The following is a 27,545-nucleotide window of genomic DNA, read 5'->3' as shown; positions in this document are numbered from 1 at the left end:
CTTGGAGATTGAACATTCACCATCTCTGTGTTGATCTAGGAGTTGGGATATGAGGCTATTGCACCTGCCAATTTATGCTACCATCTCTGGCTCTAGGCAACTAGACTGTGCCAGGTCACATAAGCACTTTGAAACGGTTGAAACAGAAGCCAGTCCTTATGGTAGCCCGCAGAAAATCTGACACGTGGTCTGTGGCTTTCCCTCTCTAAATAGAAGATGCAGACTCATGTTTATCTGCCAATTATATGGAACCATACTAAGGTTGGGTGGGCACTATGCCAGAAAGTGTTTCAAATTTCCTTACCAGCTTGGATGTATATAGTTTCATACACACCCAGAGTGTAGGGGCCTTTCAACTACTTTTTGGATTTCTCAAAAAAGGAATTTTTCTATGCTATTGGCTGGTATGAATAAGGGGAAGGAAGGTCCAGGGTTTCTTATTCTTCCTGATATCCCATTATAATTTTAAATGCAGACATCTTTTGGATTATTAGTTGCACTTTCATTTTTTGTCCGAATATATACACACTTGTAATGGTTTGGATGTAATGTGTACCCCAAAATCTCATGATTTGAGACAATGCAAGAAGGTTCAGAGAAGAAATGTTTGGGCTACGAGAGATGTAAGCCAGTAAGTGAATCAATCAATTGATGGGATTAATTGAATGGTAACTGAAGGCAGGTGGGGTGTAGCTGGAGAAGATGGGACATTGGGAGTGTGGCTTTGTGGTATATATTTATATCTAGTGAGTGGAGTCTGTCTCTGCTTTCTGATCACAATGTGAGCTGCTTCCCTCTGCCCTACTCTTTCGCCATGATATTCAGTTTCACTTTGAGCCATTAGGAACTGACCCTGGCTGCCTATGGACTGAGACTTCTGAAACCATAAGCCTCCAAATAAACTTTTCCTCCTTTACAATTGTGCTGGTCAGGTCTTTTAGTCACAGTGGGAAAAAAAGTTGACTAAAACAACACTAATTAAAATATTTAAAATATATAAGAATAACAAATACCATGCATTACATTATAATTTATAATAGGAAAAATATGGGATGATGAATACATACATCAGTAGGGAAATTTTTTAATTAATATATTGTTTTCATAAATTACTATGTTGTCATGAGATAGGATTATATTATCATAGAATAGGATTATATAGTGTGATATTGAAAATCCATATGCAGTGTGGTATAAATAGTTCAATTGCATTTAAGAAGATAAAAGGACAGTGCACATACAGATTTATACAAACATATTCTTTTCAGTTTGCCTAAGAATGCATACAAATTCATTACCTATGATAATATTTTTTTGAAAATGATTATGAGGTGAGATTCCTTCATCTTTTCATTTAGTGACTGATATAAATAACTAACATACACATATTGTGAATTTTAGGTCTGAGTTTACAGCAGGGTTTGGCAATTAGCAGATGTTCAACAAGGGCCCGCTGCTTTTACTTTGTCTTTCATATAATTAATACAAAACTCCTCTACATCTCTACATATTTTTAAAATAATGTTATTCATACATTTAAAAAATGTATGAAATTTGATGCATAACAATCTTTATTGTTACTATATTTTTAATATGTATATATAGAATCTATACCTCTTGTGCATACAATTTATTATTTTCTAGGTTGATATTGGTTTGAAGTAAAAAATGTATTTAAAGTTTTTTTTTTTTTCTTAAAGCATCTTCTGGTTTAAATTGGAGTACATATTTATGGTAGGAATTTTAAGAATAGTCTCACTCATATTATTTCTTTAGCTAAAAACACAAAGTTGCTACCAATGATGCTAATGCTGTCGGACTAAGCTCACTTCTAATATCCCAGTTAATAAAAAATAAGAATGTCTTCACAAAACCACATGAAAGAGAAGGAAATAGAAGAAGAGTAGAGAAGAAGGGAATAGAAAAACCCTCTCTTCTTGGGAGGCCAGCATGACATAGGACAGAACAGAAAACAGAAGTGTGTTACAAAGAATGATCCATCTCATCTGCATGAACTCTTGCTACACCTGAATTATTGCCTTTCTACTCTAGATGATATTTTCCTTGGTATTTTAAATTATTTAGTCTGGTTTAGGTCACCTGTCAAAAATCACAGTATAAATTGCCTAATTTCAGAGTATACCTATGGCAACCATTGAAAACCAAATGTAGTCTAGCATTAAGTTATTCCAAAGTGTTCGAAGAAAAGATTTAGACTTTATAGATACTGACAATGCTGCCATATGTCTGCTGCCCACTGCACCTCATGGCAACAAGGGAGTCATTGTTAAAGGCAGCATGAATTCCTTAGGAGCAAGTCCATAGAATGCTTTCCTGGAATGTAGGTAGACCCTAGTAAATACACAAAGCTTTTAATCAAACTTGAAAGCTCCTTTGGGACTGCCTAAAACTAGAAGTTTCAACTAAACTTGTGCTTAAGACATGTTCAGGCTGAGGGGAATTTTTTTTTAAAGCAGTTTATTAAAATCCTTGTACAAATGGATACAACCTGAATGGTAAGAGTACAGAATCTTACTTGTATAATGTTAAAGCTGGAGAAAGAGAGAGAGAGAGAGAGAGAAACTACAGAGGAATTCTCTGACATAGCCATTTCATTTATTAATAAATAAGCATTAAGTTTTGCTGACTTGCCTAAATTGATGCAAGAAGTTAATACAATATTCAGAAAAAAAGATCAAGTCCTATCTCTCCCATGGAAACTGCAATATAGTGAATGAAATGGTATGCATTAGAGAACATATTCATCTTTAACTACTTAAAAGAAAGGTGATCATGGAAAACTTGAAATAAAATAGAACTAATTCTAAATCTTGTCTGGGTCACTAGACTCCCTTTTATACCAACCATTCATCAGAACCAAAATGCTTACCTTAAACCCACTCTTTTTCTTTTCTAAATGGATTTAGCAAACTCTTAGGATACAGAATAGTTTCAAAACACTACAAGCTCATGGGTTTAGTGGGGAGAGGAATGGAAACTGTTAGTGGTCTGAGTAGAGTGGTATTTTAAGGCAGTGGAGAAGGACCCATTATGAAGGCTTCTTGGGAGGGATATTTGAATGCATTTTGAAGGAAAAAGTAGGAGATAGCCATGTAGATCAGGGAGAGGGACATCCAGACCTGATGAAAAAAATATCGCAAGTTTAATATGGAATTGATACACTAACCTACCAAACATGATAGCTGATCCTCACCCTACACTGTAGAGTTTCATTCTTTCCCCATGATTACAGGGTAGACCAGTAGTTACAGCTTACTCCTTCTGCCCAGCATCACAAGCACTGTGATGCATACTGTTAGCCCAGGAAAAGATCCAAATCCAAAATTTTTTTTTAAAAAATTATTATTAAGTGAGGACATCATTTTCACACCATCTCAAAGTTGAAAAACTGCAAATCCAATCTGGGATTAAAGAAGACTCATGATATAGAAAGCTTCGGTTGCCACGCTGAAATTCAACTTGATTTGAATGTTGACTATGAGACTCTTAAAGCAGTCATTCTATGGCCAGGTGAAAGGCAAAGTGAAATAAGTATAAGGACGTCTTTTCAAAACCTGAGAAAGCGAGACATTATTAATACAGACTGTAGGCTGCCCAGAGATCTTGGTTAGAAGAAATGAAGAGTTTGGAAAAAAGGTGTAGGACAAAGAAAAAAATCTGAGTGACAATCAGATTTTTTTTCTTGCAGGCCTTTCATTTATAAGGCAGAAGAGACCCAGGGACAGTAGAAGAAAAGCCACTCTCTGTTTACCCTTCCTGTTCTACCTTGAGTTGCAGACCTAGAGGATTTGTTCAGCCAATGTAATTTTCTCAGTCCAGTCACATCTAAGACCTTATGATATTTCAAAGTTCGCAGCATTTTTTAAACTTTGCATTTTAATACCTTTGTAAATGTCTAAAGGAAAGTCATGGACTATAAAGTTTTTCTAGTATTCAATTGCCATTTTGATGTCAACATCATTGTTTATTCTCTCCTTAACAATTTCTTAACTTTTTCACATACTTGCAAAAACCTGATTTCAAATTCTTATTATATAGACACAGATATTAAGTAAATTTGTATTTCCACATACTACAGTGATGCAAGCACATCAATGTTTATAGCAGCTCAATTAATAATACCTAAACTATGGAACCAACTTGATGCCCTGTGACAGATGAATGGATAATGAGATTGTGGTATATATACACAATGGAATATATTACTCAGCCATAAAAAAAGAATGGAATTATGGCATTTTCTGGTAAATTGATGGAGCTGGAGAATATCATGCCAAATGAAATAAGCTAATCGCCAAAAACCAAAGACCAAATGCTTTTTCTGATATGCAGATGCTAATTCACAAGGTGGGGGGTAGGGAAAAATAGAAGTACTTTGGATTAGATAAAGGGAAATGAAGGGAAGGGAGGAGGAATGGGAATAAAATAGATAGTAGAATGAATAGGATATTACTATCCTATTTACATATATTATTACACAACAAATGTAATTCTACATCATGTAAAACCAGAAAAATGAGAGGTTATACTCCCTATATGTATAATATGTCAAAATACATTCTACCATCATGTATAATTAATTGGAATAAATTAAAAAATTAAAATTAAATTGTTTCCACCATTGCGCCTTAGCTAATGTAAGATATTTAAGTCTTTCTTTTTTGGAGGGGGTGTGCATGGAGATCCAATCAAGGTATTTCTTTGAGACTTCTGAACTGAGACCATAGCTAAATGTCATTATATGAAGCATGAAAGTTTTACATCTGCTAAGTCATCTCTTGTTATCAGCAATCATAAAGTTTAAAGAGGTTATGTAGGCCACCTTTATCATATGTGTTAACTGTGTCAAGCTGTGGAGTAGATATTTGTGTAAATTGTTTTACATTAATTGATCATTTTCATTCACTCAGTTTAATTCCTATTTTCAGAAAACTATTCTCATGTTCATAAAAGTGAGCTCAGATTTTCTTTTTGAAAACAGGGGGTATAATTTTGAAATAGACTCTATATAACAAAGAATTTCCTCCCATTCTGCTTCACAGAAGTAATGAGATTCCAATATTTCCAAAGAAATTTCCTGGACTGAAAGGAATAATTAACTGAGTTTGCTGAACTTGTCCAATTTTCACAGATTAGTAATGCTTCTGCTTTTCTCCTTAAAGTCTAAATCTGTCTCAGTTTAATGGAGTTACAAATGTTACCATTAGGCTTCCCAACTTGAGTCCATATGAAAATAAAATTTACCCTCTACTTGAAAAACCAGCCTCTACCTCAGAGCAAAGCCTGTCCAAGGAAGGGACATGGCCTTTGTCCTTGGAAAGACCCACAGAGCACTCCTAGGCACATTCCCACCCTGCTAAGTTGTTTATCTACAAATAACAGGAGAGATCTGCTGCGCCAGGTGTCCCTGACTCAGTGGGGATCCATAGCAACTCCCTAGCAGCCACCAATCAGCATGAGACAGGGAAATACCTGGGATGCCAGATGACCCTCCCAGTAGTTTATGGTGGTTGATAATATGTTGGGAAACCATGTAGTTCAGCACGTACACCCCTCTTGGCTTAAACCAATCAGTTCAAATGAATACCCCTTTTGTACTGACCAATCACCCCTACCCAACTTGTTCCCACCAGTGAATGTGCTAATCATGTTTTAGTGTTGTTATTTGATTTTCCTGCGGTGTGTGATGATTTGCTAAGAGATGCTATGATGTATGTGAAGTCCCTGCCTTCTCCAAAGAATGTATAAAACTGCTGCAAACCCTGGGCTCGGGGCCTCTCAGCATCACCAGTTGCTGTGTGTGCCCGCGCAGAGGACCGAGCTAGCTCACAATAAACACCTCTTTGCTGTTTACATCAATCTTGGTCTCTGGTGGTCTTTTGGGGGTCCCGAATTCGAGCATAACATACTAAATCACAATGTAAATAAATAATTACAATGCTACTTTGGGGCCTGGTGTAGGCATTAGAAACAAGGGAGAAAATGATATCTGACTTTCCAAGACATAAAAATAAGATTAAATAATTAGTATATTTGGCCACTGAGTTAAAGAATACTGGCAGAGAGCCTTTTCAGAGTCATGAAAGGTCTATCTTTAATATGAACCAATTAATTAGGTTTTCTTCATCTGTTTCCTTCCCTACTTTTCTCCTTTTTAAAACAATTAGTTAACTATGGTGGACGGTCTGGCACACCACCAAGATTCCTCTTTCTGAACTGAGGCACTTGTTTTCCCAGCTACTTGAAATGTCGGAGCTGGAGCTTATGGCTATCTGCTGAGTCCCTCTTCAGGAACTGATCTCAGCTAAAAACTCCTCCAAGGTGACAGTAGAAGTCAAGAAAAACAGAATGATGGGCTCAAAGTGCTGAAAATAAATAACTGCCCACCTAGAATTCAACAACCTACTAAGTGAACATTTAAGGGTGAGACAAAAGAATCTGAGATAAGAGAAGATACAGAGAAAATTTGCACTTAATTGCTAAAAGAACTATAAAAAGAAACATTTAAGGAATTTGAACCCAGAGAAGGGAGTGAGATGCAGGAACTAAGGAATGATAAGCATGTTAGAAAATCTGTACAACACAACAGTAATCATAAAAAGCTAAGTGTAGAAAAACATAGTAAAAGTGCTGAACAATGATATTATAAGAGTTGATAGAAGGTGATCTGATTTAAAGTATACCGAGATTCCTATGTCAACTGGGAGGACAAAAGGAGTAGAGATTAACTTCAAACACAATAAATCAAGTATGCATATCAAAAATGTAAGGCTAACCACTAAAAATATTGAATGTATAATTTCTAGACAAGTAGTAGGAAATAAAGTGGATCTTCATCAATCGACCATATGGCATAAAAGGAAGAGACATGATAGAAAGACTAAGTATTATGAAGGTCACCATGAGCCCTGGGAGTGTCTGAGGTCTTAATTTCCCCAGGGACCAGCAGTGTTAGCTATTGATGGCCCATCCTTGATGGTAGATATCTTGTTCCAGTTGACTCTTTTTCACAGTTGACAGTATATGTTAACCAATGCAATTGCCAGTGCCCGGTTCAGTTGTGTTAGATGAGATGGCTCTTCAGAGCCATATTAACCCCAGAGATCCCCATGGGATGAGCTGCAGTATTGCTGCAAATGCATCACAGTTCAATTTCTTGCTCTGTCAAGTCCTACTTCCTAAATATCTAGTCTTTTAATTTCAAAATCAGCCTTGACATGTATTATCGTGTGACTTTAAACTCGTTTTGCCTCATTTTCTTTATCTGTAGAAATAGATTGCCATGGTAGTCAAATAGGAAGTACCTGATAATGTTAGATAATATTGTTCATGCTATATGGAAATAGAATACTAAGAATATTGAAAGAACAAAGATAAAAGTAAAATAGCTTTGTTTTACCTAAGACTTTGAAAAGACGTAGTAGTGAAGTTTGAACTTGAAAAATGAGAACAGGAAATAGGAGAAATATTATACTGAATAGAGGACTGACTATGAGCCAAATCACAAATACATAACAAACTACAAATAATTTGCTTGGGATGGTCTATTGACAAAAGTGGCAGGAAGTAGGGATGGAAAGACTGGGCTTGCCAGTGTAACTTGGATTTTACTCTGAGGTATGCAATACGAGATTATAATGACTTTATAAATAAAGGAATGACATCATCAGACTTGAATTTTTAAAAATCTAACAGCTAACCACAGTGGGAAGGACATATTGAAAAACTGCAAAAAAATTCAGAAGCCAGAAGATATGCAAAAAAAAAAAAAACAAAACTATTGCTTTGGTCCAAGCAAAAGAAAGGACCAGGCTGAACTAGGTCGGAAGCAGAAAAAAGACTGGATGACAGAATTCAAAAAACATCCAAGGCAAAGTAAAAAGAATTTGGGATGCATAAGTGGAAAGAAAGGGGAAAAAAGTGTCAAAACCAGTCTCCAAGTGTCCCAGATTAATGAAAAGATTGAAAAATGAGAAGGACAAGTTTCATTTTAAACATGATCAATTTTAGATATTAGATCAGCAAAATATTATGTAAGGGGATTACAGTGAAAGAGGCTAAATTACACTTCATACAGGACAATACCGAAATAGTGGTGTCATTGTACAAGGAGAAATAGTCATCTATCAGTGTGTCTGCAAAATAATTTTCTACCTGGTTAGGTTAGCCTATTCCTTTCCCATGAAAAATAAGCACTTAGACATTGAACACATAACAAGTCATAGAACTTCATTCCAAATACCTGAATAGAGATTTCAATGGACAATTCAGACTGCTTTCCATGCACTGCTCACCAATAATTTATAATATGCACAAACAGATTTATATCCATGCATTTAAATTAAGATCCACTTAGTCTGATGCCTCAGAGTCTAGCTGAAAAGATGCCAAAAGTTTGGCTTTTAAGTTTTCAGGCTTTGGGGGGATTAATTCGTCCACCAGAAGCACAATAATTCCATATGTCCAAGTTTGGATGTGTTCGCTACTTCTGAAAGAAACAATGATGACACTATACTGACTTTGAAAATGAATCAAATAGAAGGACAAATCATAATGCAAAGCCAAATTTGGATTCATTTGCACATATTTGGGACTTAAAAGATTTTTGTCATCATTTAACTGGAGCCCTGTTGGAAACTATTTATGAGTCATTTCTAGAAAGCTCTTTTCAGGATGCTCAGCTTTGAATTGCACCAAAGCCCTGTTTTGCTTTCCCGGATCATATAACAGATTGCCTGACTTTCTGTAATTGTGTCTCTGAAGCCCCTGTCAGCAGGACAACTGTAAAACCATCTTTAAATCTACTGAAAACATGAAGCCCAAGATGAAATTTAGTACTTTAACTCTCAACTGAAAAAGACTTGGATGTAGAAGTAGGCAGACAAGAATGAAACTTGAAAAGTTCATCTGGATATAAAAATAATTCATTCTTAGACCTTAAAATGTTAGCTTATGAGAAACTGTGCCCCTAAAAGTTTCAATAGTACTCTTAAATATCAAATAGTTCCAGTGGCAAGTTTGTAGAAAATATTATGTGTATTTCATTAAAAAACTGAACTTTATTGTCAAAGTATATTTATTGCCATTTTCTACTAAATCAACAATAGACCTGTCTTTTCAAAGTTAATATTGTACCATTCTTATTGATATTTCTTCAACTAATCAGCAAACATTCACTGAGTTTGTAGAGATGGCTGAAATGTTTTCAATAAAATGAAAGTAAAATATTTTTATAACAAATGTCTAAACATTTGTGTTTCAAGAATTATAGAATGTGTCAAAAACAAAAGTGGGGGCATTCTGGCAAAGATGAATTATGACTAACACTACTTATGTACCTGACCTAATGTGATCCCCCAAAATTAATATGCCCAACAACTAGTACTGTTTTTTTTAAACAATTTAAAGTTTCTAAAAATAACTTCTTTATTCTATATTTCTCTGATTTTCTGTGAGGCTTGAAACATGTCCCCCAATTTTTTTTTTTTTTTTACCACTGTTCTCTTTGAGAGATAGGTAAAATTTCTCTTTAGAAATCGAGTTCTGATTGCCTGACCAATGCAATATCAATAGAAGAGACGCTCTACAAATTTCTGAATCTAGACCTTACAAACCTGGAAACTTCCACCTTCTCTTGGGATAATCTCTCTTGGAATTCAGCCATATTTTATGAAGAAATCAGGTTGTTCTGAGGAGATGAAATGTAGAGAAAAAAGCTACAGCCAGCCAATGTCAAGTGGAATTAAGATGAGTCATTTACAATGAGCTATCAAATTGAAGATTCACACACAGTAAAGGCAATCTAAATACCCAAATGGCCAGAATCATAAAAACAAATATTTAGAATTTATATATGTATTATATTTTGTGTTATGTATCATAAATCGTTATATGTGTGAAGTATCACATATATATGCATTATATACAGTGAAATTTAAATACATATAAAGAAGTTTATAACTGATTCAATACAATTAAAGATAAGTTTAATAAGCAGGAAGTTAAATGGGAAAATTTGCATCAAATTTAACACAGAAGCAGAGAGGTATAAGAAGTATGAAGGAAAGGTGAAAAGAAATGGAGATTTGCTGTGAGAAATGAGGAGTAAGCTTTTCCAAATTAGCAAATTAGAGGAAATAATCTCAGGCCTCACATCACATCAGGGACAAGAGTATTTCTTTGAAAACCTCAATCCTTGAAAATAAGACTAGGACACATGGGAAATCCAAAGAACTAAATGTAAACTGAATTAGAAGCATAGGAAAGATGCCATCCTTCTTTGAGTCAATACAATAGGCAAAAAGTTTTCCCTGGGAGTGTAGTGTATAAAGAGAACTGGAGGGGATAAAGAGAACTGGAGGCAGATATACAGATTCCTTAGCATTCTCAAGAAGTCCAGTCTGGCATCACCATATGGGAGATATTGTGGGAAATGGCACACATACACAGCCCATGGTCAAATAGAAACGAAGAAAGTTGTGAAAGGTCATGTTGACCAGTGAATGAATCTTGGTGGTACCTCTGTGTTCCTGCCAGCTGAGATACAGGCCAACTTCATAGCCTCCGTGCAAAGCTGAACTGGTTGCCTTCAGAAATGTAAGAAGAATTTCAACCATTTTGAGCCACTGGTTAAAATAAGATCTCAGAATACAGTATTGCCCAACTGCAGATCCCAAATAGTGGAATTTCCCAGCCAAATGAATCCATCACAGCCTGACCAGAAGTCATCACCTATACCCAGTCAATAGGTCCCTTGACAGCAGAACCCAGACAGTGGTCTTTCCAGACAACATAGCCCATCCAACAGCCACACCTTACATCAGAGCCAAGGAAATATTCCAGACAATTAGAAAATTCACAAAAAGTTCTGTCTGTCTGGGGTCATCAATAGCAGGCCCTTCCAGATGAACAGGCTATAGTAAATAATGAAAGTCTCCAATATGTCTATCAGAGGATTACTTAGCAGAAACCCTGCAGTCCAGGAGAAAATTGGATGATATATTCTGAGTCCTGAAGGAAAAATGCCAACCAAAAATAATTTATCCAGCAAAGCTGCCTTTTAGAAATGAGGAAGAAATAAAAACTTTTCCAGATTGAAAAAAAAAAAAAAAAAAAGCTAACACAGTTCATTACCACTGGTCTTGCCCTATAGAAATTGCTAAAGGGCTTTCTTTAAGCAGAAACAAAGGGCCACTAATTACTAAACACAAAAAATCTAATGTATAAGTAAAACAGAGCTGTATTTAGAGTATTCTATGGCTGTAATATGTATGTAAAGCAATTTTATTGGTATTATCAGAATTAAAAGACAAAGCTATTAATAAAAACTGTAAATAAAAATGAATTTTCAAATGATACACATTAAAAACATGTTATAAATTCTGACATTTAAAAACAAAATGTGGGACTTAAGACTGTAGCATTGTTTTATGCAATCCAACTTAAGTTGTTACCAGCTTGGAATAAACTGTTACAAATACAAGACATTCTAAGTGATCCTAAGGTATCCACAAAACATAAAAAAAGAACAAAGTCGAAACATGCTACTATAGAAAAACATCAGGCCACAAAGGAAGATGGTAAAAGAGAAAGTACCTACAAAACAATCAGAAAACTTAACATAATAACACTAGTCCTTACCTCTAAATAACTGCCTTGAATGTAAATGGATACACTTTACCAATAAAAAGACATAGAGTGACAGAATAAATAAGAAAATTAAGTCCCAACTGTTTTCTGCTTATAAAGACTCACCTCACTTTTAAGGACACACATAGACAAAAAGTGGAGGAATGAAAAAAGATATTACAAGCAAATAAAATCAGAAAACATTGGGGGTAGGTAGCTATACTTACATCAGACAAAAGTCAGAAAAATAAGAAAGATTGAAAGTACATCAAGTATCTTTTTTACCACAGTGTTATTCATCTTGAAATAAATAATAAGAGGAGTTTCAACAAACTCACAAATACATAGAAATTAAACAAATTTGGAACTACCAACCAATGGATCAATGAACAAATTAAATTTAATTTAAAATGGCATTTAATAAAAATTTAATAAAATTTGCATTTATGATGGATCAATGAACAAATTAAATAGCATCTTAAGAAAATAAAAATAAAAACATAATATATCAAAAGTTATAGAATAAAGTAAAAGCAGTTCCAAGAGGAAAGTTTGTAGCAATAAACATATACATCAAAATAAAAAAATAGAAATAATTATTTTTTAAAAAAAGATCTAAATCAATAAAGAAGTATCTTAATTTAATATTGCTATTCAAGGAACTAAAAATGAGGAAAATAAACCTATTTTAGCAGAAGGAAGGAAAGAATAAGATCAAAGTAGAAATAAATAAAATAGAAACTGGAAAAATAATGCAAAGATTAACAACACTGAGACTTGAGTTTTTAAAAAGATTTTAAAACTTTAAAAAACTTAAACTAAGAAAATAATAGAGAAGGCTCATAATGTAATAAAAAAAAGAGATGACAACTGATAGCACAAGAAATATGAAGGATCATAAAAGACTACTATGAACACTTACATCCATCAGATTGGATGATCTAGAAGAAATAGATAAATTCTTAATTAAATACAACCTATCAAGACTGAATCAGGAAGAAACAGGAAATCTGAACAGACTAATAATGAGTAAGAAGATTGAATAAATAATAAAAAGCCCACCATCAAAAAGCATCTTGATGGCAATCTGACTGAATTTTATAAAACACTTTAAGAAGAACTAATATTAATCCTTCTCAAACTCCTACAAAAAAAAAATTGAAGAGGAGGAAGTACTTCCAAACTCTTTTTTAAAAATCCAGCACACACCTAATACCAAAACCATACAAGGACAACACAAAAAAATAAAATTATAAGTCAATATACTTTAACATCATAAATGTAAAAATTCTTAAGAAAATACTGGAAAACTAAAATCAACAGCAAATTAAAAGTATCCTTCATCATGATCAAGTGGGATTTACCTCTAGGATGGAAGATGGTTCAATATACACAAAGCAATAAATGGGACACATCACATTAATAAGAATGAAGAAAAAAGCGTATGTTCATCTCATTAGATGCAGAAAAGAAATTAACAAAATTCAATATTCTTGCATCATAAAAATTATCAACTCTATAATATCAATGAAAGAAATTGAATAAGGCACAAATAAATCAAAAGATATCTCATTTTATTATAATGGAAAATTTAGTAATGTTAAACTACCTGTACCAAAGTGATCTATAGACTCAACACAATTGTTTTCAAAATTTTAATGTTATTTTTCAGATAAGTAGAAAAATATACTAATATTTACTTGGAATTCCCCCCCACACAGAGACATACACACACACAACAACAACAACAAATTGGCAAGGTAATCTTGAGGAAAAACAACAAAACTAAAATCATTCTGCTACCTGATTTCAAATTACACCACAAAACTTTGCAAATTAAAACAGCATGGTACTAGCAAAAAAAAAAAAAAAAAGATAAATACATCAGTCAATGAAATAAAAGAGAGCCCAGAAATATACTTACCATGAATGGTAAATTGGACTTCAACAAAGATGACAAGAATATACAAAAGGAAAAAGATAGTCTGAAATCAGACCCTCATCTCACATCATATTCCAAAAAAAAATTAACTCACATCATATTCCAAAAAAAATTAAATATTAGATATTTAAATCTAACACTAGAAAAAGAAAAACTATTAGAAGAAAACCTGCCATTGGTCTTGGCGGTGATTTTGGTTATAACCCCCAAAACACATGAACAAAAGCAAAAATAGACAAGTGGAATTGCATCCAACTAAAAAGTTTCTTCTAATCAAAGAAAATAATTTACTGTGAGAAAGGACAACCTATGAATTGGTACAGAGTATTCACATGTCATACATCTGATTTGGTATCAATATCCAAAATACATAAGCAATGAAAATAACTCTATAGCAAGAAAAACAACAACAAAAAAAAAAAAAAAAAAAAAAACCTTAAAAACTGGTTAGGGACATGAATAGATTTTTCTCAAAGAAGACTTACAAAGGGTGCACAGATATATTTTTTAAATGCCCAGCATCACTAATAATCAAAAAATGCAAATTAAAATAAAATAATATCTTATTTTACATCTGTCAGAATGACTATTATCAAAAAGATGAAAGATAACACAAACCAGCTAGGATGTAGAAAAACATATGTTAATTAATTCAGCCATTATAGAAATCTGTATGAATGTTCCCCAAAAAACTAAAAACAGAATTACATATGACTCAGCAGTCTCACCCCTGGGTATTTAGCTAAAAGATTTGAAAATATTTTGTCAAAGAGATGCCTAGAGCCCCATTTTCATTGCAGCACTATTTGTAATAACCAAGCCATGGAATCAACAATTAACAGAGAAGTGGTTAAAGAAATATGGTTTATATACACAGAATAGTTTTATCCTTTAAGATGAAGGAAATTTTGTCATTTACAACTACATGGGTATAATTTGAGAACATCATGGGAAGTGAAATAAGCCAGCCACAGAAAGACAAATACTTCATATTCTCACATGTGGAATTGAAATCAGTGGAATTCAAAGAAGCAGAAAGTGGTATGTTATGATGGGGGACAAGGAAAACGGGGAATTGTTGTGAACGTGCTGTGATTAACACAGATCAAACACATTTGTGTCTTTCCACAGTGTCAGAATTTATTGAATAAACTCATAGACTACACCACTTATATCAGTGGCAGTTCACTGAATACTGTGGATCGCCTGGTTGTCACAGCCAGATAATCATAGGTTATTTTATTCCGATTTAAATTTTTAATATTTATAACACACTCAAGTTACACATCAGATTTTACAATTATAAATATATATATACACACACACACACACACACACACACACATACACATGCATTACAGAAAGACTAAGAAAAGTCAAGGCAGTCACAAGGTTCAGGAGATTGAACTGTAAGGAGAGGCAAAGAGCAGATATGAGAATGCAAAGAATCACTGTAGCTTGGTCAGATAAGATTGCCAAACAGTCAAAGAACTTGTTCAAGGCACAGAGCTGTCAACAAGCCAGAGCTTATTCTAGGCCAAGATCCAAAGGAATGGCAGTTTCACAAGTGTCAGCTTGGAGTGTCAGCCTGAGATGTTAGCTTGGAGTAGGACTTCCAAGGTCATCACAGGCAGGAGAAACTATGCTCTGCCAAAGCCCAAGACCAGCAATCTGGGGGTTTGTCATGTGGTAATTTTCTCAGGGAAGACTCATGATGAGTGACCAAGTGATAGAGTCAGGGTGCTGCCATGTCCAGTCTCAGAGTGCCTGTCCTTTAATGGATCTCACATGTGAGGGCATTGTGTTATTTGGTAATCTGATATTGATAAGTTCATAGGCTGGTTTTTCCAATTTGAGTGTGATACACCCACAAACCCATGTGCTTCTGATTAATTTGATAAATTTCCTGGTAGTCATTTTTATTAGCATGATTAATATATTTGTCAGTTTGTGCCTTATTATTATGCCAGGTGGATGGTCATCATTTACTTCTACAAATGAGGTGTAGAGACATTCCACCTCAGCACTTAAAGTCAAAATGGAGCAGCTTTTGGCAAACTCTACTTTACAAAATGGAGTAACTAGGTTTCGGTACAGCCTTAAAACTGCTTTCTATGCATTATGGTGTAATTCAGAGCAGAGAACAGCCAGTTCTCCATAGAAGATAATGGTCAAAAGACACGAATTCTCACACAAACAGGTTCTTTTTTCTTCTTCTTCTTTTTGTAGCTCTATTGCACAGTGTAGTGAATACAGTAAATGATAGTTTATTGTACTTTTCAAAATTTGCTAACAGTTTATTTAAATGTTCTCCCTACAAAAAAATAATGATAGGTACTTGAGATGATAGATATGTTAATTACCTTGATTGAATCTGTTAGGTCGGTGGCAGCGACTTGGTGGCCACTTAGTGGCAACTTAGAACAAAGCAGCCCATGCCGGAAAAGAACATCAATCAGATGCCAGCGGATTGCCAGAATCCTGGCCAATCCTGGAGTTCAGCCAACTCCTCTGACCAACTTCAAGGGGGCAAGGGACCCTAGAAACACCTTTTCCTGTCCCAAGCCCTTCCCTTCCTGCTGTAAGCCCCATAAAAGTCCAGTCTGATCGAGCTTCCACGCGGTTTCTTTTCAGACCCTTCCCCTGTCCCCTCTGTGGGTCTGATAGAGTTCCACCTGGGAGATATCTCAATAAAGCCTCCCCCGCCTGATCTGACAGAATCACCCTACATCATATTCATAAATAATAATATCACTTTGCACCCTATATATATACAACTATCATTTGCCAATTTACATTTTTTTTTAAAAAAGAAAGAGAAATGGGTAATATTTTAATTGACAATGGCTGAATTTTAGAAAGACATGTATTTTTGTTAAAAACTCCAAAGTATTTCCTTCTACTTAAACCTCCACAACATTTCAAGGGCAAGCCATGCAAGACGAGAAGGAAATTCTAAATGTAGCTCAAGGAAAAATACCATTTACCTGCATATAAACTCAATCTGATAACCTATTCAACATAATGGTTTCATCATCCCTCAAGTAAAAGGAGATAGTAAAACACCATGTCCCTGAAAATCCCCTCTCTGTTCCCCAAAACCTAGCCAAGTTAAGGAAGGGAATGATGAGAATAAGGCCAAGCTGAAAGTCCAGATACATATTAACTTAAAGGACACTGGCTTTCTCTTGAGCACACTGGTAACTAGGGGAAATTGGTGTATCTTTAGAAAGCTACTTTCTTGCATGGGCTTCATTACAGTTGCTATTTATGATACTGGTTATTCAAGCTAATTAATCAAGCTATTGCTGATGACATCACTGCTACTGCAGACTATGTGACATATAAAATAAATCCTTCTCTGACTGGGGATGTTAGGTAGCTAGTCAGCCATGAATGAGTGAGCAGAGCAAGGACAATGAAGGGCCACTGAAAACCACAGGGAGCCTTATGGTGACAGCCATAAGCACCTAGAAGATGGGGGTTTGGAATGTTAAAGCCTCCCACAGCCATAAGGGCATCTAAGTCAAAAAAGCTACAGTTTTAAGATAAGTTTACACCTTACCAGGTGGCCTGGTATCCTCCTGGCAACAAAAACATCAAGACCCTCCTAAAGAAAGCATGCTGAGGGCTATTCAAATGGTAATAAACCATTTAAGGGGGCTGGAATTTGAGAGGTAAACAGGGAGACTCAATTTCCTTAAAAACTTCCACTCTATGAGCAGTATTCCATCCTGTCCCCAAGGTACTACACATAGTTCCTATGCTGTTGGTCAGAAGTCTAGGTTCCTCCTGGATGGGACGTCAGAAACCTCCTGGAACCCCAATAAAACTGGAGGGCAGGAAGGGCATGCCATCCTTCTCTCTAAGAGGACCCACTCTCTCCCTCGAAGTGTCCCCTTTTCCTACTTTGTATCCTTCCTAGTGCCTGATACTGTGAAGACATGTCTCTTTTTGGCATGTTTATAAGAACCAGTGAGAAAGGACTGCCTTGCTGCCTCAGCTCCCTGGCCGGTCTCATGCCCTACAACAGGGTGGGTGTGGAAATGAGGGTGCTGTGGAAAGAATATGTGTCACTCATTGAGCAGCCTCCAGTGGACAGAACACCATGAAGAAGAGAGGGCTAGGATTCTTGAGGGACAGAGGGCTATATGTCAGCCTGTTCCCACTGAACAGTTACTGATCTCTTAAACTTTCCCAATAAACCCTATAGCTCCCATGCTGTCTCCAGGCACTTTCTTTGGCCTGATTGTCACCTACCCCATTGCCCTGACACAAGTGGGTTGTAGATGAGACAGTAGCAAAATCATCTTCCACATACTGAGCAAAAAGAGCCATCATCTCAAGTTCCATTCTCAAGATAACCACCCTAAAACCAAAAGGAACTAAAGGTAATTTAACTAAATAAGAACAGAAAGGGCTTATTGCTATTAAAGAGAGACACTACTTCCTCACTTGCCATATATCAGTCATGATAGCTTCATCTTAAGGGAAATGAATTAGTGTAACTCTAGTCCCCTCTTTTCCTCTTAATTCAAACAAATTCAACTATGAAAAACAACTTTACAGGATATCCCTCTTTATATTTGGGAGTAAGCTGCCCACAGAATGCATATGCTCTGTTCAGCCCTTCTAAGGACAGTACCTCTACCCACCATCACATAGTCTGTCTCACAAGTAATGGGAATGTTGTTCCACTTATATTTATAGAGTAACCCTTTTTGAATTTTCAGAATATGGGTACCTTTGAAAACTCCAATAATGACCTATCGATTCTCACTGAATAGTAAAGGATAAACACAAGGAAGAAAAAATGACCCCTGAAGCAAACTCTTGGATTCTGGAATGAATTGGGAATAAATTAAGTGATCAAAAATGTAATAAGAATAAACAAAAAAGTTTGTATAACTCCGTTATAATTATAATGCTTAATTGGTTAAAATTTTTGGAACTCTCCATAGAGGTTAAGTCTAGATGACATAATTTCCAAGATTGGAAAGGGAATGATGGCCTTAATTAAAACATTTTCAGGTCTTCAAATATCAAAGAGCAAAAAGAATTAAGAGAATAAACATCTTGAAAGAACTGTAAAACTAGAATGAGAAAAAAATGATACATCTAAACAATGGTGAAAGAAAATAAGCCTAAAAACATAAGCAGAAAATAAATAAATAAATAAATAGAATAGTGAATATAATAAATACAAAAATACTTCAATTACCTTAACAGAATTAACAATTACCTTCACAGAATTAAACTAGACATCAATAGCAAAATAGTGTCAGATAAATCTCCTTAATATATGAAATTTAGAAAACACTTTGAATCAAATGAAAACAAAGATAAAAAATAGTAAAATTCACAAGATGGCCATGGAGACACAGATGAAATACACAAAAGAAGGTGATATAAAAATGAAGGCAGAGATTGGAGTGATGCCCCTATATTCCAGGAACTCCAGCAATTTCCAACAACTAGGAAGCTAAGACAGGCACATGGATTGTTTCTCCCTCAGAGCCTCTAGAAGATACCAACCCTTCCAAGTTCTTGGTTTCAGACTTCACACTTCCTCAGCTCTATCAAGCCAATTTGAGTACAATCATGAAAATATTTAATAGCTGTAAATAACTGTAGCAACTGGGGAAGGTGGCAGAAGAGCATTGCAAATGGTCCCAGAGTTGAACAGACTGTTATCGGTTGCATAGAGAAGAATTTTCTGTTTTTTTTTTTAAATTCTAATTTGTTATATATGACAGAAGAATGCATTACAATTCTTATTACACGTATAGAGCACAATTTTCCATATCGGTGGTTGTACATAAAGTATATTCACACCATTCGTGTCTTCTTACATGTACTTAGGAAAATGATATCCATCTTATTCCACCATCATTTTTTACTCCCATGCCCCCTCACTTTCCCTACCACTCCCTTTACTCTATCTAGAGTTTGTCTACTTCTCCCATGCTCCTCCTCCCAAACCCAGTGTGAATCAGCCTCCTTATATCAGAGAAAACATCCAGCATTTGGTTTTGGGGATTGGCTAACTTCACTTAGCATTATATTCTCCAACTCCATCCATTTACCTGCAAATGCCATGATTTTATTCTCTTTAATTGCTGAGTAATATCCTATGGTGTATATATACCACAGTTTCTTTATCCATTTATCTACTGAAGGGCATCTAGGTTGGTTCCACAATTTAGCTTATGTGAATTGTGCTGCTATAAACATTGATGTGGCTGTGTCTCTGTAGTATGCTGTTTTTAAGTCATTTGGGTATAGACCAAGAAGAGGAATAGCTGGGTCAAAAGGTGGTTCCATTCCCAGCTTTCCAAGGAATCTCCATACTGCTTTCCATATTGGCTGAACCAATTTGTAATACCAGCAATGTATAAGTGAACCTTTTCCCCCATATCCTTGCCAACACTTATTGTTGTTTCTATTCTCATAAACTGATATTCTGACTAGAGTGAGATGAAATCTTAGAGTGGTTTTGATTTGCATTTCTCTAATTGCTAGAAATGTTTAACAATTTTTCATGTATTTTTTGATTGATTGTATACCATCTTCTGAGAGGTGTCTTTCAGTTACTTAGCCCATATATTGATTGTGCTATTTGTTTTATTGGTGTTTATCTTTTGTTGTGGTATGAACTGACAAATACAATCAATAAGAATCTAAGTTATAGGTTATAGATTACTAAAAATTTAGATTATAGATATAAGATTTTTATAAATGAGATAAGAAAATTATAAAGAAAGAACCGTCATAGACAAGCCGAAGACTCCATTTTGCTGCCTTCTATTAAAAAAAAAGCTGTTTTCTTATAAAAATTGTTTTTTGTACTTTGTACCCCACAAATTGTACCATACTCAGGATTCAGTGGTGGTCATTGTGAGCTACATCCTGGGTTTGAATGTACTTATGGGTCTACATGACTTTGAGATAGATTCTTGCCCCAGCCAACCCCTGCTCAAACTCAGGATACAGTTGTCTATCACCTGCTTGAACTTTGGAATGTGGTTAACTGAATTGCAAATGTGATTATCTTTTTTTCTAGCTTCTGTACTGGCTTGCTTGCTAACTGGAAAATTCCAGGCTAATTTCTGTGATTGGCTTACTTGCATGATGCTAAGGAAATCCCTGTGTTGTGGTTTTCATCTTTAAGTTCCCAGGATATAGGCCAGGAAATTGCTGTTCTCCCACAGAGCTTCAGTCTCTATGGTGACAGTCCCTGGCCAGGTAAATAAAGCTCTCATTGATCTGAATTTGGACTTAGAGTGTTTCCTAAAGTGGCTCCCATTACACTTTTGAGTTCTTTATAGACCCTAGAGATTAATGCTCTATTTGATGTGCATGTGGTAAAAATTTTCTCTCAAAAATCACCTCACTGATTGTTTCTTTTGCTGAGAAGAAGCTTTTTAGTTTGAATCAATCCCATTTATTGATTCTTGATTTTAATTCTTGTGCTATAGGAGTCTTATTAAGGATGTTGGGGCCTAATCCAACATGATGGAGATTTGGACCTACTTTTTCTTCTTATAGGCACAGTGTCTCTGGTTTAATTCCTAGATCTTTGATCCACTTTAAGTATTGTGCATGGTGAGAGATAGGGGTTTAATTTCATTTTGTTGCATATGGATTTCCAGTTTTCCCAGCACCATTTGTTGAAGACATTGTCTTTTCTCCAATGTATATTTTTGGCACCTTTGTCTAATATAAGATAACTGTAATTCTGTGAGTTACTTTCTGTGTCCTCTACTCTGGACCATTGGTATACAAGTCTATTTTGGTGCCAATACCATTCTGTTTTTCTTATTACTGCTCTGTAGTATAGTTTAAAGTCTGGTATAGTGATGCCACCTGCTTCACTCTTCTTGCTAAGGATTGCTTTAGCTATTCTTTGTCTCTTATATTTTCAGATGAATTTCATGACTGCTTTTTCTATTTCTATGAGGGATGCCATTGGGATTTTGATCAGAATTACATTAAATCTGTATAGTGCTTTTGGTAGTATGGTCATTTTGACATTAATTCTGCCTATCCAAGGACAAGGAAGATCTTTCCATATTCTAAGGTGTTCTTTAATTTCATTCTTAAGCATTCTGTAGTTTTTGTTGTAGAGGTCTTTCATCTCTTTCATTCGGTTGATTCACAACTATTTTACTTTATTTATTTTTTTGAAGCTATTGTAAATGGAGTGGTTTTCTCATTTCCCTTTTAGAGAATTTGTCACTGATATACAGAAATGCCTTCGATTTACAGGTGTTGATTTTGTATCCTGCTATTTTGATAAATTTATTTACTAGTTCTAGAAGTTTTCTGGTGAATTTTTTTGGGTCTTCTAGGGATAGAATTATATCATCAGCAAATAGTGCTAACTTGAGTTCTTCTTTTCCTAACCATATTCCTTTAATTTCTTTCATCTGTCTAATTTCTCTGGCTAGTGTTTTAAGAACTATGTTAAATAGAAGTGGTGAAAGAGGGCATCCCTGTCTTGTTCCAGTTTTTAGAGGGAATGCTTTCAGTTTTTCTCCATTTGGAATGATGCTGGCCTGTGGCTTAACATAGACAGCTTTTAAGATGTTGAGATATGTTCCTGTTATCCCTAGTTTTTCTAGTGTTTTGAACATGTATGGGTGTATTTTGTTGAATGCTTTTTCTGCATCAATTGAGATGATCATATGATTCTTATCTTCATGCATATTGATGTGATTAATTATGTTTATTGATTTCCATATGTTGAACCAACCTTGCATCCCTGGAATAAACCCCACTTGATTGTGGTGCACTATCTTTTTGATATGTTTTTGTATTTGATTTGACAGAATTTTATTAGAATTTTTGCATCTATGTTCATTAGTGATATTGGTCTGAAGTTTTCTTCCTTTGTGGTGTCTTTTCTTGGTTTTGGAATCAGGGTGATATTGGCCTCATAGAATGAGTTTGGAAGTGCTCTTTATTTTTCTATTTCACAAAATAATTTGTAGAGTATAGGTATTAAGTCTTCTTTATAGGTCTTGTAGAACTCAGCTGTGTATCCATCTGGTCCTGGGCTTTTCTTGGTTGGTAGACTTCTGATAGTGTATTCTATTTCCTTGCTTGAAATTGATCTGTTTAAATTGTGTATATCAACCTGAATCTTGGGCAACTCATATGCCTTTAGAAATTTGTCAATGCCTTCAATATTCTCTATTTTACTAGAGTGCAAGTTTTCAATGTAATTTCTAATTATCTTCTGTACTTCTGTAGTGTCTGTTGTGATATTTCCTTTTTCATCACATATGTCAGTGATTTGAGTTTTTTCTCTCCTCTTTGTTAGCATGGTTAAAGATTTGTCAATTTTATTTATTTTATCAGAGAATCAACTTTTTGTTTTGTCAATTTTTTCAATTATTTCTTTTATTTTAATTTAATTGATTTCAGCTCTGATTTTAATTATTTCCTGTCTTCTACTGCTTTTGGTGTTGATTTGTTCTTCTTTTACTAGGCTTTGAGATATAGTATTAGGTTATTTATTTGTTGATTTTTTCTTCTTTTAAGAAATGAACTCCATGCAATGTACTTTCCTCTTAGTACTGCCTTCATAGCATCCCAGTGATTTTGATATGTTGCATCTGTGTTCTTATTTACCTCTAAGAATTTTTTAATCTCCTCTTTGATGTCTTTTGCAACCCATTGTTCATTCAGTAGCATATCATTTAGTCTCCAGTTGTTGGGGTATTTTTTATTTTATCATTGATTTCTAATTTCATTCCATTGTGATATGATAGAATGCAGGGTAGTATCTCTACGTTTTTGTATCTGTGTATTTGTATCTGTGTATTTGCTTTGTGGCAAATTATATGGTCTATGTTAGCAAAGGATCCATGTGCTGCTGAGAAGAAAGTGTATTCACTTGTTGAAGGATGAAATATTCTATATATGTCTGTTAAGTCTAAGTTATTGATGTATTATTGAGTTCTATAACTTTTTTTGAAAATATGATATGTGTTTATTTTCCTCAGTAACATACAAAAAAAAAAACAAGAATGTCTGCAATCAAGTAAAGCTAAAGGGTATACAAACATAATTTGTTTAGACTAATTGAAGCAGATCAGGTCACTTTTGTTCAGCTTTTGTTTAGACAATCTACAAAGTGGTGAAAGAGGTATGTTAAAGTCACCCAGAATTATTGTGTTGTGGTCAATTTGACTCTTGAACTTGAGAAGAATTTTTTTTTTTTTGATGAACATAGATGCTCCATTGTTTGGGGCATATATATTTATAACTGTTATGTCTTTTTGGTGTATGGTTCCCTTGAGCAGTATGAAATGTCCTTCTTTGTCCTTCTTTTCATTAACTTTAACTTATAGTCTACTTTATTTGATAAAAGGATGGAAAGTCCTGCTTGATTCCACAGTCTATGAGAATGGTATGAGTTTTCACAACCTTTCACCTTCAGTCTGGATATGTCTTTTCCTATGAGATGAGTCACTTGGAAGCAGCATATTGTGCATCCTTTTTTGATCCAATCAGCTAGCTATGTCTTTTGATTGGTGAATTTAGGCCATTAACATACAGGGTTATTATTGAGGTGTTATTTGTATTCCCAGCCATTTTTGTTATTTAATTTGACTAGGTTTTTCCTTTTGACTAGGTTGATTAGCTTTTCCTTTAGTGCAATACCTCCCTCTGCTGATATTAATTTCCTCTTCATAGAATATTTTGCCAAAGATGTTCTCTAGTGCAGGTTTTCTAGCTGTAAATCCTTTCAACTTTTGTTTATCATGGAAGGTTTTTATTTTATCATAAAATGTGAAGCTTAATTTTGCTGGATACAAATTCTTGGTTGGCATCCATTTTCTTTCAGACCTTGATATATGTTGTTCCAGGATATTCTAGCTTTCAGAGTTTGGGTTGAAAAATCTGCATGTAACCTAATTGGTTTCCCACTATATGTAATTTGATTCCTTTCTCTCGTGGCTTTTTTTTCTCTCCTTATTCTTTATGTTAGGCATTTTCATTGTAATGTGACTTGGTGTGGATCTGTTGTGATTTTTGTACATTTGGTGTCCTGTAAGCCTCTTGAATTTGGTTTTTCCAATTTGTTCTTCATTTTTGAGAAATTTTCCAATATTATTTCATTGAATAGATTGTTCATTCCTTTGGTTTGAAACTCTATATGCCTTCCTCTATCCCAATAACTCATAAATTTGGTCTTTTCATGCTGTGCCATATTTCTTGAATGTTCTGCTCATGTTTTCTTACCATTTTTGCTGTGTGGTCTACATTCTTTTCAAGATTATATATTTTGTCTTCATTGTCTGAGGTCCTTTCTTCCAAGTTATCTAATCTGTTGGTGATTCTTTCAATTGAGCTTTTAACTTGGTTTATTGTTTCTTTCATTTCAAGGATTTCTGTTTGGTTTTTCTTCAGAACCTCTTTCTCCCTATTGAAGTAATCTTTTGCTTCCTGTATTTGCTTATGTAGCTTCTTGTGGAAATGATATTTTGCTGCCTGTATTTGCTCTCTTATATCATCCTTTAATCACAGAACATTCTAATTATGTACATCCTGAACTCCTTCTCTATAATTTCATATGCTGTTCTGGCCATGGATTCTAATAATGTGATATCTTGACTTGTTTGGGGCACTATTTTCCCTTGTCTTTTCATGTTGCTTGTGTGTCTTCCTTTCTAGCTCTATGGATCTGAGGCATTACCATTTTTACCTATAGGCTTATAGTGCCCCTGTAGGGTTCCTATACATCACCTGGTTATCCAGTGTTCCAAATTGTTAGTTGCCTGACTAATGATGGTGATGGTGATGGAGGTGATCCAAGATGGAGGTTGCTACTTCCAGTGGTGGGGTGTGCTGGGTTGTGTGATGCATTCAGAGATGAGCTCTGTAGCATGCGGTGGTGGTGCAGCTGTCAGCTTCCTTCAGAGACTGTGATTGCCCCAGGTGCAGACAGGCTACCATGAGTAGGGAACTATGGCAGTAGCTGCTGAGTCCCAAGATAGAGGTGACTGGGGACCCCCATGTTAGTAGATGGGGATCCATATGGGAGTGGTGGCAGGAGTTCCTGCACATGGGTAGTGGCTGAGTGTCCTTCATGGGAATTCCGGCCAAGGGACTTGCAAGACCTGCATGGGCGAGTAGTTGGGAGTCAGGAGTTCTTTTCTAATGCTGAAGCCCAAGACCCCACGTGCCACAGTGGCTGTGATTCCTGCATAGGATCAGCTGTGGAGGGGTCCCCTATCACTCTCAGCAAAGGAGTATTCCCACTAGTGGAGACACAGGTCACAGAGCGACACAGAATGCTGCCTCCTCCTGGCCCACCATCTTAGATCCTCTAGAGAAGACTTTTCTAGAAACATGTTTATATATGACAAAAGAGTTGCCACATGTGGAGGAGGACTTTGTTTCTACTATTACAATAATCCATTGGATTTGCCTTTGGAAAAAAAATATTGTAAATGGTTTTGACATATAATAGCCACTCTTCCTTGTCTTTCTGAGTTATGTGTCAGAAGACTGTCAGAAATCATCAAGTATCTAACTACAACAGTGAAATGACATAATAAAAGATCTAGTGTGACATTTCCTTTAAAAATTATCCTTAGAAAACTGAAAAGTTGTAATCCTCCCAAATTGGGGCTACGCCATGCTTTTCTTTATTCAAGATAAAGAACGAATATCTGCAAAAATATTTTTTATGAATTAACTTAAAGAAGCTTATAGAGAAAGGACTACAGAATTAAATTATTGTATTGGGGGGAAAAGAAGAGTAACAAAAAACATTAAGTTCCTATTTTAGGAAACCAGAAAGAAAAGATAGGCAAAAATGAAGAAAGAAAGAAAGAAAGAAAGAGAGAGAGAGAGAGAAACAAAGAAACAAAGAAAAGAAACCCAAATCAGGCAGAGGCAAGAAAATAATAAAAAAAACATAAAACAGTGAAATATAAAATTATCATCATCATAATTATCATCAAACCAAACCTGGCTATTCAAAGGGTCCATAAAAAATAAAGAACATAAAAAATTATCAATGTCAAGAATGAAAGTAAGAATACCACTACAGGTACTACTGACATTAATAGAATAATAAGAGAGTGCTAAGGATAGTATCATGCACAGAAACTAGACAACTTAGATGAAATGAGCCAGTTCCATCAAAGACATTAAGTACATAAAAACAAAACAAAACAAAAAACCTCACTCAAAAAGAAATGCATAATCAGAATACACCTATCCCTATAACATTAATTAAAACTGTAGTTAAAATTCTTCCCGGTTTAAAAAAGTTCTTTCATGGATAGGTGGTGTAATTGATGAGTTGTTAAAAACACTTATGGAAGAGTGGGTGTGGTAGTATCTCAGCAGGAGGATCATGAGTTCAAACCCAGCCTCAGCAAATTAGCAAGGCCCTAATAAATTCAGCAAGACCCTGTCTCTAAATAAAATATTTTTAAAAGGGTTGGGGATGTGGGTCAGTGGTGAAGCTCCCTTGGGTTCAATCCCAATAATAATAATAATAATAATAATAATGAAATTATGGAAATTCTAACACAATCACTTCCAGAATTTAGACAAGAGGGCAAAGCTCCCCAACTTATTTTATAAGGCCAGCATATCATAATAAGACAATTCACCAAAGATGACAAAAGAAAACATCAGACAAATTTTGTTAATCTATACAAATACAAACCTCTTCAATAACCTTAGGAAATCAAATTCAGCAACACAAAACAAGAACCAAATATCATGACTAAATTGGATTTATGTTGAGAATCCAGGGCTGGTAGAATATTTGAAGATCTCTATGATTTCATATATTAGACACTAGAGTAGAAAAAAATAAATGATCACGTTATTAAGTATTTAAAAAATGCCAAAGTCAACATCCATACATGACATTTTCAGCAGAGTAAGAATTAGAGGCCATTCTTAACATCACTAAGGGCTT

At 35.0% G+C, this 27,545-nt stretch overlaps 1 pseudogene; it reads right to left on the bottom strand.

Annotated features, from left to right (window-relative positions):
- Positions 1-27,303, bottom strand: part of LOC124095222 (large ribosomal subunit protein uL30-like) — a 51,129-nt pseudogene extending 23,826 nt beyond the window's left edge.
- Positions 27,304-27,545: the final 242 nt, after the last annotated feature.

The sequence above is a fragment of the Marmota monax genome, unplaced genomic scaffold, assembly GCF_021218885.2.
Source record: "Marmota monax isolate L192 unplaced genomic scaffold, Marmota_monax_Labrador192_F-V1.1 WCK01_AAM20220418_F8-fsc00066, whole genome shotgun sequence".
Classification (NCBI taxonomy): Eukaryota; Metazoa; Chordata; class Mammalia; order Rodentia; family Sciuridae; genus Marmota; species Marmota monax.
Note: the sequence above shows the minus strand (reverse complement) of the source record. Positions and strands in the feature narration are given on the sequence as shown.